Source organism: Hemicordylus capensis, chromosome 4, assembly GCF_027244095.1.
Source record: "Hemicordylus capensis ecotype Gifberg chromosome 4, rHemCap1.1.pri, whole genome shotgun sequence".
In the NCBI taxonomy this organism is placed as follows: Eukaryota; Metazoa; Chordata; class Lepidosauria; order Squamata; family Cordylidae; genus Hemicordylus; species Hemicordylus capensis.
Genome location: NC_069660.1, coordinates 182,961,899 through 182,975,790, shown reverse-complemented (window position 1 = coordinate 182,975,790; position 13,892 = coordinate 182,961,899).

Genomic DNA, 13,892 nt, shown 5'->3' with positions numbered 1-13,892 from the left:
AAGAGTTGGGGCTTTCAAAATTGTGGAGCTTTTGTTCTCTAGGGGGATCATAAAGCAGATATATGGTAAAAGGGTGCAATTCAGAGGGTAAAGGCCTACTACCATATTTCAGTCCGATTGGTGTAAGGACTACCACTATTTTGCTGTTGACATCATCCTGAAGGAAATCAAATCAAGCAGAAGAACTGTGAGGTTTATGGGAAATTTCTGGGAAGAGAATCTGTAGTTTTGGACATGGTTCTTAAAGCATTTGTTATTTTTAATGCATTCTTGTTTGTGTGTGTGTGTTTAGAAAAAGAGAGCATGAAGTACAGATTTAAAGTGAACACAAATTACCTGCTTCTTCTTGTGTCATTCATTGCTGAATAATCATGAGGAAGGATCACACTGTCACTATTACTGAATCCATTAATTTCATTTGTGTTTTTTCAGGATTAGGGGGTGGGAGTGTGACTATTTTAGTTGGTTTTACAAAGTTTGTGGTATTCAACATCAGGAAGTCTACCTTGTGGTTTGGGTAAGCTCTTCCCCATAGTGTCTAATCAGATTTCCCTTTTTTAAACACCTGGAAATTCAGTAATCCAAAAACTTTTGGTTTAAGATGAGAGTTAAGATGCTTTACATTTTCACTAAAAAGAATGAAAATTGCAAGTTAAGGTGCCCATCTTAACTTCCGCACCATATACAGTGTAAAACTTTGTACAGTCTGGTATATTATGAAGACTTTAGAAATGAGATTCCATGCACCCACACCTTACCCTGGTCTTTCAGTTGGACATTGGGTTGGGGAGGGATGCATTCAGGCAGACATTTAACAAGTGCAGTTTCCCTAACTACTTTCTAAAGATGCCCCTAATGAATACTGCCTGATGCATTAGGAAGGGGATTGAAAATAAAAGTGTCAATATTATAATGCCCTTATACAAAACTATGGCGAGGCCACACCTGGAGTACTGCGTACTGTACAATTCTGGTTACCACATCTAAAAAAGGACATTGTAGAACTGGAAAAGGTGCAAAAGACGGCAGCCAAGATGGAGCACCTTTCTTATGAGGCAAGGCTACAACACCTGGGGCTATTTAGTTTAGAAAAAAGACGACTGCAGGGGAGACATCAAAGAGGTCTATAAAATCATGCATGGTGTGGAGAAAATGGATAGAGAGAAATTCTTCTCCTTCTCACATAACACTAGAACCAGGGGTTATCCCATGAAATTGATTGCCAGGAAATTTAGGGCCAGCAAACGGAGGTACTTTTTCACACAAGGCATAATCAACTTGTGGAATTCTCTGCCACAAGATGTGATGACAGCCAACAACCTGGATGGATTTAAGAGGGGTTTGGATAACTTCATGGAGCAGAGGTTTATCAGTGGCTACTAGTCGGAGGGCTATGGGCCACCTCCAGCCTCAAAGGCAAGATGCCTCTGAGTACCTGTTGCAGGGGAGTATCAGCATGAGAGAGGGCATGCCCTCAGCTCCTGCCTATAAGCTTCCAGTGGCATCTGGTGGGCTACTGTGTGAAACAGGATGCTGGACTAGATGGGCCTTGGAGGGCTGTTCTTATGTCCTTATGTCCATCTCTGAAGCCGGAAAGCTTGCATATTTAAATTAGCGAGAGGCAGCAAACCTTAAACCACCAACAGAGAAAAAAACTTTCTTTGTCAACACAATGGGCAGCATCTAGTCTAGTCTTGTGCTAGTGTAAATTCTGTTGTACCTGCATAAGGATGCAATGCACAGTTTTTGTGCAAAAAATAAAACAAAATTAACTTCTGTTCCAAATTAGTTTTTTAGCTAGCACAACATGTTACAATAGTTGCACAAGCGAAATATAGGCAAATAGGGAACTCCTTACACAACCTCTTGCACAGCTTTTTGCACAAGCCCATATATATGCAAATAGGGAATTATTTGCACAACATACATTTTGGTGATTTCTCTAGTGGCAGTGCAGCTTTACAGACTGCTGAAACCACAAGACGTCTTTCCATGGTTGCCACTGTGGATGCTAATCAATTACACTTATGTGCTGCAACCACCCTAAGGTCGCAGTCCTATGCACCCCAACCTAGTGGGGCTTACTTCAAAGGGGGGGGGGAGTTTATGACTGGAATGCAGAAGATTCTGGAGGGTTTTTTTTAATGTAGCAGCCCTCTTCAAGTCAAGAGATAACATCTGAAGTCCCTAGATGCAACTGGCACCATTCACACTCATCCCAGGTATAGGGTGTGACCACTACGAATCAGAAAAACCTTGCTTTGCTTTAAGACACTCAAAGATGAGAATCCTGCAACAAGAGGGAACTGCTGCTTTTGTTCCCCACAAGATCCATCTGTTCACGAGAAACACAGCCACGTATGTACTACTGACTGAGATAACAGGAGAATATAGAGTCTATCTACCTGTGCTTTTTCTCTTGGCTGAATCGAGAGAGAGAGAGATGTGTTTCTATCTTGTGCCTCCCCAAATAATCACTCATCAATGTGGGGAAGAGGCTAGAGAGTTGAACTTGAATCAAGAAGATGTGAATTCAAAGTTCTCTCTCAGTCACTGGTATCTACTAACATGCACCATATTGTAAAAGAAAAGGAACTTTATGGGCCATAAATAAGAGTTAAGAATGTTTAAACCATCTCAAATCAATGTGCTTAACTCTGAGCCCATTCTCACAATTGAGTGAGAGGGGTACAGGTGGGTGGCACAGAAGGCTGCTTAAACTTACTATCCCTGCAGATGACCGCTCCTCCATTGCTGGGCATGCCCAGATGATCCTTTGCTGCCCCAGGCAGTGCGAAGGGTCAGGGGCTGGGACAATGTGTCCCAGTCCCCCAAAATCCCATAATGCACTTAACGAGTGCCTGGTGCATTGTGGGGGTTCCCACAGTGGTGGGCAAGCACCTGTCACTGCTCTAGCACGGGCTAAAAGCAGCCAGCACTGCACACGATAACAAAAAAGGGGCTTAAGAGAGCACTCGCTCCCTTAACCTCATTTAGGAGGCAGGTTTCACAATGAGGGTGGGTGGCCCTGGCCCGCCAGGATCGGACCTGATCCCAGTGGTTCTCATGCACAGCCTAGAACATAAGAACATAAGAACAGCCCTGCTGGATCAGGCCCAAGGCCCATCTAGTCCAGCATCCTGTTTCGTACAGTGGCCCACCAGATAACTGGGCTGGGCATCCCTAGCCTGTTTCAGGCTGCAGATGATGTGGCCAGGGTATGTATAGTAATGTAATGAGACTGAAAGGGTTTTTTTTTCCTTTACCCCGCCCCCCAAAACTCTGAGGCGAGTCTCACAATCAGTGAGACCTGCCGGAGGGGGTTCTGCGGGGAGAGCGGGCTTGGCCTGCTCTCACCGCAGATGATCAAGGCAGCAGCCTGGGTGGCCGAATCAGCTGCCCACACGATTGCCAGCTCCGTCACAGAACCAGTGGGGGCTGCGGGGATCGGGGTGCTGCACGGCCCCCAGAAGTTCCAGGATGCCCTGCGCGAGCGCATCCCGGCAGGGAGTCTCCTCATGAGTTGCTGTAGCATGGAGCCGTGCCGTGGCAATACACAATCAGGAAGCTTGGGTTACTCCACTAACCTGGGCTAAGGGGAGGGCTACTTTGGCGGGCTAGCTGCCAAGGAACCACCGGGCTTGCCTGCGAGCCCGCTGGTCTCACGCTGACTGAAAAGCGGGCTAAGCTCCCGCTTTCCAGTGACCGTGAGAATACCCTCTCTATCTGTTAGCTTCTTCTTGTAATTACTTTCATTTTCCTAATCAGTCTGTTTTTGTTTCCTCTTCAACAGCCTGCCATTTTGCGGGCCTACAAACAGTGAGTAGACTGCCTACTCACAAGAACAAGAATTTAACAGTGGCAACAAGGAAAATTAACAACAACAAAAAGGAAGCATGTAATCCTATGAGAAAGTTGAAGAATTTGATTGTGAAACAGGGGACAGGGTGCTTTCCAGATTGCTGGGGAGGAAGTGGTATAAAATCCAATGACTAGCCCTAATGTTTTGAAGCTGGTTAGAGTTATCCCTATCGGATTTTACACCACTTCCTTCGGCATTTTGAGGGGGGAGAGAGAAAGGAGGAGGAGAGGAAGCAACCTTTCCAACCCTGGATCTGCACTCAGGGCACTTCTCTGAAGGAGCAGAGGAGGCAGCGGGTGACTGACAGCTTCCCTTCCCTTCCTGTCCCCCCCCCGCCCCACAGTGAATTTGCACAAGGGCAGAGGACTCCTGCAAAAAACAAAAACAAAACAAAAATTGGCGATTGACACACACACAAACGTCTAACAGCAAGCCACACTTCTACAGCTGCAATCCTAGGCGCTCTCACTTAGGAGGAAGTCCATTGAATCATTTACTTCTGAGTAATCTCAGGAAGCCTACAAAGTGCAAACTGTTCTCAAAACTCAGAAAATTCATGACGCGCTTATAACGTGTTAAGCCTGAAACTTCCATATAAGATCCGAAACAGGCTGTGGCTGTGTGAAGGGCATCCTATGCAAGACAGGGTCAAAACCCAGATCATACGAACTGACAGCAAGCCTATATGTAGCAAAGCAATTTCAAGGTGCCATCTGGAAAGTCCCCGACAGCATTATGTGGAGAGACTACTAGGCCACTATTTCCTGGCTAATAATATCACAGATGGGGATATCGCAGATGGGGATAAGCAAAAAGCAATCTTTCTCAGTAAAACTTACTCCCTGTTAAGAAGATCATTGCAGCTACAACAGCCAGGGGATAAAAGTTTAGCAGAGTTGCAGAAGATTTTGTCTGATTATTTATACACCCAAGCCAAGTATCATTGTGGAACATTTCGAATTCCATGAGAGGAGGAAGGAAGGTAATCTATATCTGAATATACAGCTGACCTCAAAAAGCTGACTGAATACTGTGCTTTTGAAAATGCTATAGATGTTTATTTATTTATTTTATTTATTGTTAAATTTATATACCGCCATTCATTAAAGCAATCCCAAGACGGTTTACAGCAAAAAATTTAAACACAAGATGGTAAAAAAGACACAATTAAAATATTATGTGAAAAAAATATATTAAACAAATCTGATCAAAAATTTAAAACAAAAGCATAAAAGCAATACAGAATATAAAGAGCAGCAGCAGCAGAGAATCAAATAAATGCCTGGGCAAAAAGCCAAGATTTTACACTTTTTCTAAAAGCTGTGATGGAGACCGAGGAGCATTCCAGAGTCTGGGGGCAGCAACAGAGAAGGCCCTATCCCATGTGCACGACAACCGAGCCTCCCTCATTGTCAGCACCCGGAGCAGAGCCCCCTCAGATGACCTCGTCAAGCCAGCAGCAACCCTTGGGAGCAGGCGGTCCCTCAGGTATCCTGGGTCCAAACCGTTAAGGGCTTTAAAGGTCAAAACCAGCACCTTGAATTGGACTGGAAACAAACTGGTAGACAGTGCAGCTCTTTCAAAATGGGTGTGATGTGCTCCCACCGGGCAGCTCCAGAGAAAACCCTAGCTGCAGTAGCAGCTAGCTGCACTAGCTGCAGTTTCCAGATATTCTTCAAGGGCAGTCCCATGTAAAGCGAGTTACAGTAATCCAGCCGCGACATGACTAAGGCATGGGTAACTGTGGCCAGATCTGCCTTCTCAAGAAAGGGACGCAGCTGGCGCACTAGCCGAAGTCGTGCAAAGGTACCTCTGGCCACCACCTCCACCTGAGCTTCCAAAAGCAGAGCTGGGTCCAGTAATCCCCCCTGCATGGTGAATGCTGCAGGACAATCTCTTAGGATGAGAGATTTGCAGGGACTTGATCTTGCCAGGATGTTTGGTGAGTTTTCAAGGGAGAATGAAGCCAACCTTTTTGAGGCTTCGGAATCTAGTGTAGGGGAAAGTATGTTTAGTCAGACTTTGTGTTAGGAGTTATTTTGCTTTCTGTGTGTGCTTTGCAATAGGGATGTGCATCCCTCCGAACCGGTCTGGATCGGCACGGGTTTTTTTTTGCAGCTTTAATGGTGGGGGGGTAGTACTCCCCCCCGCCGCTCTTCCCCCTCCAGCGCTGTGTGACGTGTGACGCGTACGGAGCGCACGCGCGGCAGCAACAAGTGCGCACACGCGCCAGAATGGGCGCATGCGTGTAGCCTACTGGAGCACTGGAGGGCTAACGATGGGGCCATGGGCGGCAGGGAGGAACGCTGCTGCCCCAGAAACTTTTACAAAAACTACAGCGCCAGAGGGGGAAGAGTGGCGGGGGGGGGAGTACTACCCCCCCCACCCTTAAAGCTAAAACCCCCCTCCGTGCCGAGCCGCCAGACCGGCTCGGAACCGGACTGGTTCGGAGGCCTCCAGCATGGCCTCCGAACCGGTCCAGGCACACTCCTACTTTGCAATTCTAAATATCTGTTCCTTGTAATGAGTAACTAAGATTTCCATGTGTGCTGCCTAAAAAAGATCTGGGCATTTTGAAACATCCTTGTAATCTAAGTTAGGTGTTTTTGAGTGTATCTAGAAAGTCAAAACCTCAGACGAACTAGTCTGTAGCAACTGATTAAAAGATTTTTCTCTGTTCTTTTCTTTTTACAAGCCTCCCAGATTTGGTTATTAACTCAGGAGAAGGAAGGGGGGGTGGAAGGAGGGAATTCCTCTAGTGCAGACACATCATCAAAAGAGCTTAGCCAGCAATCAGAAATCAGAAATCAGCTTTTATTTCGATCAATGACCAGAACACGAGAGAGAGAGAGATCGAGAGAGAGAGAGATCATAAAATGGCAATACGCAGCTTGCATGCAATGTAACAAAACTTGGCCACAGAATTAGTACTCATACTATCAAATTTAGACAGTAATAAATCAAGTTAAAAGTCATCTCAACGGCCAGGAAAAGACTTCAACAAGGGTGAAATAAAATCTAAACGGGCATCTTTACTAAACAGTAAAGAATAAAATGTGCAGTAAACTCAATAGCACCTGAGCCACAAGGGCAGAGGCTCAAAACGTAAGGAGTCCCCATGAACCTTCCCTTAAGAACAGATCTTGGAAGAACATTAAGACGTGCAAGGGTCAAGGCATGCCTAAATTCAGGAAATGTTATGTTACTTAGGTAGTCAGCAGGCTTAAGATTGTAGAGCTGGTTACCTATATAAAAACCTCTAGGTATTTTGGAGGCTTCAACCTGTAGGTCAGTATCAATTATTCGCTGTTTAATAACCTTCATAGCTGTGGTAAAGCCCATCCTAGCAAGTTCTTCAAGTGGGATCCCATAAAGTTGAGATTTTATTTTGAGCGACTGTTTCCATCTCGAATCAAAGGAGTTGGTCATAGTGAGAGGGACTAATCCCGCTTGTGAGAACTTCAATTTTAACCAGAATAGGAAAATACATTTCCAATAAACCGATTCCAAAGTATAGAGGCCTGCCTCCCGTCTAATAGCGGCATTTGAGATACTATTTGGGACCTGGAAAATGGATCTAAGAAATTTTGTCTGTATGGCCTCCAGAGGTGAAAAATTGCAGAAAGGGCCCAATTGTGCACCATACATAAGCTGTGGATGTACTTTAGCTGCAAAGAGTTTAATGGCAGCAGGTATATATGCAGCGCCCTTCGTGAAATAAAAAGATCTAATTGAGTTGGCCGAATGCTGGGCTTTCTGTATGGCATAGTTCAGGTGGGCCTGGCAGCCTCCCGAAGCATGGAAGACTATGCTAAGCTATTTAAATATTTTAACTTATTCAATTAATTGGCCATTTATTTTCCATGCATGGGGCTTGGGGCGTTTGGCAAATACCAGTACTTTAGTTTTCTGGTAGTTTACCTCAATGGCCTCCTCTGCACAAAAAGAGCTGAGTGATGCAAGCGCCCGCCTTAGGCCGACTGGAGTCAGTGACAGGAGAACCATGTCATCGGCATACAGCAAAATTGATATATGTTTATGAGCCAGTTTGGGCGGATGAATAGAAGGAGCATTCATATGGGTTACTATGGAGTTAATATAGATGTTAAACAAGAGAGGGGCTAAAATACACCCCTGTCTGACTCCTCTATGTATGGGGATTTCAGCAGATAAGTGACCCCCGTGCACTGCATCGAACTCTTAGGGACGTATTTTCATGTAGCTTATAAATTAATAATAGGAGACGCTTATCTATGGATAAATCCCTCAACTTAGCCCAAAGGCGGCCCCTAGAGATGGAATCAAAAGCAGATTTTAAGTCAATGAATGCCGCATAGAGGGCAGAGCCAGGTTTGCAAGTATATTTCTCAGCCAGGTGTTGGAGTATAAAAGCCTGCTCAATGGTTGATCGGCCTTCGCAAAATCCGGCTTGTTCAGGAGCCGGGATGTTATAGGCATCAATCCAGTCAGCCAGTTTTGTCAGGAGATGTTTTGCATATAATTTAGAAATAATGCTCAAAAGGCTAATTGGGCGGTAATTTGCGGGATCTTGTCTACTTCCTTTTTTATAAATAGGGATAATTAAAGCAACCCCCCAATCCTGAGGAATTTTGGCAGTATTATCGATAAATGAGAATAATGAAGCAAGAACAGGGGCCCACCATTCTAAGTTAGAGCGTATAATCTCAATAATGATGTGGTCGATCCCGGGAGCTTTACCGGGTTTAGTTTGTTTGACAAGGGCCTCAATTTCTGGTAACTGGGTTCCAATGGGAAAGGTCAGAAGTATTTAATTCTAACTTAGCTTCTGTGGAATCAGTTTGACTGTAGAGTTTATGGAAATGACGCTCCCATAACTCCGCGGAGACAATAAAGGTCGGTGAGGAGGGAGCTCTCACGTGAGAAGAAGAAATCAGTCGCCAGAACCTTGTTTGATTCCTTGATTTAGCCACATCAGTTAGTTCAGACCATTTTTCTTTAGTAGATTGAAATTTCTTAAATTTCAGCAATTTCTTGTATTGATGCCTCAGATTAAGTAAGTCCTGCAAGCTGAATACAGAGGCACCTTCAGTATGTCAGGGTCTGGCCAACTGCCAGGGAAGATCACGGGACAAAACAGAGCTGCTACAACAGGATACGGCTTGGAAAGTTCGTCTTGACCAGACTTGGCTGCACGCTGTCGACACAGAGGTTGACAAATGTTGCTTTTCAGTAGTGAGTAGAAAGCTGGTGATGTAATTTATAGTGCAAGCCGAGAGCTCCCAGCTGGCAGGAATTCAAGGCTTATCAGCCCTCTGCAAGAGGTGTTTGCTCCTCCTAATAGTCTCTAACTGAGTCCTGCGTCTCGTGACACGCCACTGTTGTGGAGTCAGTGGAGGTTGATTGCATAGCTCCTCTTTGGATTGGTCCTTCACGATTTCTGCTGTCTCAGGCTGCTGTGCCTGCTCTGAATCATTAGCTGGATCTACCACAGCTGTTTCATGAACACTGACAGCCGGGCTCTGCCCCTCAGACACTCCTGCATCGGCTGGAAAGTTGACAGCTTCCCCTTCCTCCTCGCTGTCTGAGATCGAGGGCGTGACACAACATGGGATTTAAAGGCCTGAATGAGGGCCCTCTTAGCAGCACAACACTTGGAATCAAACCATGAGTGGGAGGGGGTTCTATGATGCTGACTAGCTGGTGGACAGGACTTGGTGAGCATGGGTGAAAGAAGACTAATTAGGCTATCATAAAGATCTAAGATAGCTGGAGAGGAAATCTGTGGTCCTCTCCCAATTAGGGCATCTCGCAGAGAGATGGCATCCTGAGAATTTAGGAACAAATTTACTTGATTAAGCAGGAAAGGAGACCATCTCACTCGCTGGAGTATAGGTCCATCATTCCTGCAAAGGTATTGTCCGCAGTCTTTCCTAGCAAGGCCTTTCCAACCAATTTTCAGAAGCAGGGGGAAATGATCGCTCTCTGGTTGATTAACAACTTGAAAATTCCTAACAGCTGAGGCCAAACCACGAGAAATAGCCACATAGTCAATTAAGGAAGGTCTAGCTCCCGCCCAGTGTGTAAACTCTGTGGGAAAATCAGTGGGAACCGCTCCATTAAGACAGTGCAAATCCAAATTATTAAATGACTGAAGTAAATTTAAACCAGAAGCATTAGCTCTAGAGTCTTTACAGCGTCTAACGAGTAAAGGGAATGGAGGTTCCACAGTTGGAGGGTAACAATGAAATTTGGCATAAAGAGCACCATCATCCAGGCCAATGCGAGCACTGAAGTCTCCCGCCAGTACATAATGTAAATTATGCTGTGAAATCTGGATATCAGAAATGAATGTTTCTAAATTTAGCCAGATCCCCCTAACAAGAGTGTGTGAACCTAAAGGTGGGATATAGATATTTATCAGCACTAAATTAAAAACCCCAGAAGTGAGTAGAACAGCTAATGCATATGGGTTAAGGGAGCCAAGGTAAGTCAATTTGCATTGCAGAGATGTAGATACAAGGACCGCAAGACCACCCTTCGGTCTGCCCCGCCCCCTCAGCCTTGGCAGCTAGTAGAAAAGGTGTATAACCGGGGAGAAAAAGATCTCCTGTTAACCAAGTTTCTTGGATCATCAAAATGTCAAAGTGGGAAACAAAAGTTAAAAAGTCCGGGTCACGACATTTGCTGTTCCAACCACCGATATTCCAGGCTAAGATCGATATCTGTTCCGGCCCAGCCAAAAGTCAATCAGTTGGAATCTGGGTAGCCATGGGGGTAGAGTTAATCTCAGGTTCACATAGTGTGGCATCAGTGGCCAGGGGTTCTGGCAGCAAAGAGCAGTTGGGGATATTGGTTGGTGCAGATAATCTGCAAGTGGAGATAGGGTCATCTTGAGGAGTTGGAATAGTTGGAATGCAAATCAGACTTGTGTCATCATCAGATGAGAGAGTAATAGGGTCTTCTGTAATTCTTAGGGTAGCGGGAGAAGGGGAAGATGGGGCAATTGCAGTATCAACAGAGTTAACGGTAACATCCTTAATAGTTGGGAATGAGGGACCATTATCGTTGTCATCCGGGAGAGGCCTAGCACCAGTCTTTTTTAGAGCTTTAACAGGAGAAGAGTGCTGTTTAGAATCCAGCAAGGAAAACATTGCGCAAAAATGGGGGTCATTTGCCAAGCCTGCCCAATGGTCTTCCTCAATTTGGCCATTATCTTGTAAAGCCATGTATGCCAATTTCAACGTGTCCACATCGATAGGAACGTCAGCAGATAAATGGTTAGCAGGAGAGTTCCCAGCTATGGAGAGAGAAGCAGCTTGACTTTGTTTACTCAGTTCAGCCAAACCGTCGGCTACCTCGAGCAAGGACTTTGTTGTATCTGATAAGGGAAGTATATCAGCATAGTCCTGTAATGCAGAAATAAGCTTTGGAGCAGCATAAAAGTTTAAAGTTTCTGCCTCAGCTCCTTTCTCTTGGGAGGGAGTCTTAGTTGAAAGTACACAGGGAGGCTGACCTTGAGGAATGGAATGTGATGTTATCTTAGGCCCAGGTGTTTTACTGCTTAGCTTTGTTCTCTCGAGGTTGCAAGGCCGAGGGCGAGGCGCAGAGAGTGGCGGATTTGTCTCCCTCACAGCTAGGGGTTTAACAGTAGAATTTACAAAACATCTCTGGGTTGAAATACTGAATCTGGCCAGATACTCTCTTGATCGAAGAAGTAGCTCTGGAATACTGGAATTCCTGAATGTGAGTAAAATCCTCTGATTATAATTCACATCTGGTAAATGTTCATATTTAATAAGGTCATAGCTTGAGACAGAACGGGCACTTAAGAGGCTTATTGATCAAAGGATAGCAGTTTTGTGGATCCAGTTATAATGGTTACATGGCTGACGAGCAATAGAGAGCACAACACAATTAGGTTGAAGTCTGAGGTTAGCTTTGGTGTTAGGTAAAGGGAAGGATATACGATTTAATGGCCCATTAGCCGGTGAAGCTATCTTTGTTTTAGTATTGCCTTCACGGTGGAAACAAGAGCAAGACTGGCTTTGAGTTAAAACAAGCTTCATGATCTCACCTGTTTTAGAGCCCAGTCTCTTTAGTGTTTGTAGAATATATTGCAGCGTGCCTGCAGTTAAATTGCAGAATTGAGATAGAAGAACGTTTTGATCAATGCTACACTGCGTCTCCTGTGAGGAGCCATTCGCGCGTGTGTGTGTGGGGGGAATCGGCAGAATCATCCCCAACAGCAGCTTCTGTGGAGGCACAAATATCCTCTAATGGGACAAATCTGTTTTGTAATGAAATGGAAGTCAAGGCACTCACAGATGGCAGAAAAGAGTCTAATTTCAGCTGCTTGGAGCGTCTCTTTGAAGCCGGGACTGAGGCAGGGAGACCAGCTCCTGTGCAATTCCTTCTGCCCATCCTGAAGGGCTAAAAATAATCTCCCAGGTGTGATAAAAAGTAGAATAAGAAATATAACAAGAAAAATAAATAATCCGGGAAGTAAAATAATAAAATAGCAAAGGGATAATCCAGAAAAAGGGCCTCTACAGGGAAAAAAAGACAAAAACTGGAGGAGCTGAGAGGAGTCAAATTATCCGTCGGCCATGTTGACTCCACCCCCAGCCAGCAATCATTAGCTCCATGTGAAGGCAAACACATAGGGTAACAACGGGTTTTTATAGACTTGCCTGTTAGCAAGGGGAAGCAAAGTGAAAAGGGCTTTTCAGTCACTCAAGCCGCATTAGGAAAAACTTTTAAAAGTGACTTGGTGGCAGCGATTTAATCTACCAGAAATACAGAATAGTTTTATGAGGCGCCCACCCAGGCAGCTCAGCAGAGATGACTCAGCGATTGTTCCCCTCACATGAGCTGGTCTGAGTAGAAAGGCTATCAGTTCTTTACATACCCCATAGTGTTTCAGGAGGGCTTAGGTACATTGAAAGTAATGAAAGCCTGAATTTAAATCCAGGAGGGCAGTCGGCCAAATATTTTAAAGCCAGAGTGTTTCCATATAACAAAACTGAAACTAAACTTGAAAGATTGGAACAGAAGGCATTATCTCCTTTGTACAGTTTTCAGAATGGGCAAAACCCCATTGTACCTATGGCTAAGATTATGTGAGACCCTATTTGGGAAGAATGTTTCTGGTTCTAATAGATGGTCATTTAAAATGGTTGAAAGTACATCCCATGAACTCTAAAATATCAGAGGCAACATGTATGTAGCAAACTTCGATGGATTTTTGCTCCACACAGATTGCCTGTAGTCACAGATAATGCACCAAACTTTGCAGGTCAGGACTTTGAAGAGTTCCTGAACAAAAATGGAATTAAACATGTTCACACAGGACCGTATCACCTGGTGTCAAATGGCCTGGCAGAGAAAGCAGTAAAGATTTTTAAAGAGGGACTAAGAAAAATGACCACGGGAACTTTGGAGGTATAATTGGCTCATCATCTTTTGAGATACAGGACACCTCAAACTACCACAGGCATAGTCCTGCTCAACTATCGATGGGAAAGGGTATACGGACTCATCTGGAATTCTTGTGTCCTGTACTGAAGGAAGAAGGGGGGGGGTGGAGAATTAGACCATTAAAAAAATTCATTACCTTCATGTCAAAGACAGAATTCTGGGGGTAAAAGACCCTGTGTATACCAGAAGTTTTAGTTCTTCTTGACCTTCTTGGATTCCAGGAATGATCCAAGAACAAATAGGACATTTATCTTTTAAAATAGAGGTCAGGGATGGCCGAGTCAGGGGGCATAAAGATGACATTCACCGAAGATCTAAGAACAGTTGGTGTAGGAGCGCAGCTTCAAATTCCCTTTCAATCATTATTCTCACTGGGAGATCTTGGACCAGGCACTATATCTCAGTCTAAACTGCTTCACAGGATTGTTATTAGGCTAAAGAGTTGGGGTATTATGCATGCTGCCCTGAGCTCCCATGTAATCAAGGCTGCTTTCAGGGGGCGAAATCTTTAGGCAGCTGCCCAGGGCCCTCAGCTGATTCTTGAGACTAGGGGAAGCCCAAGGAATTATGG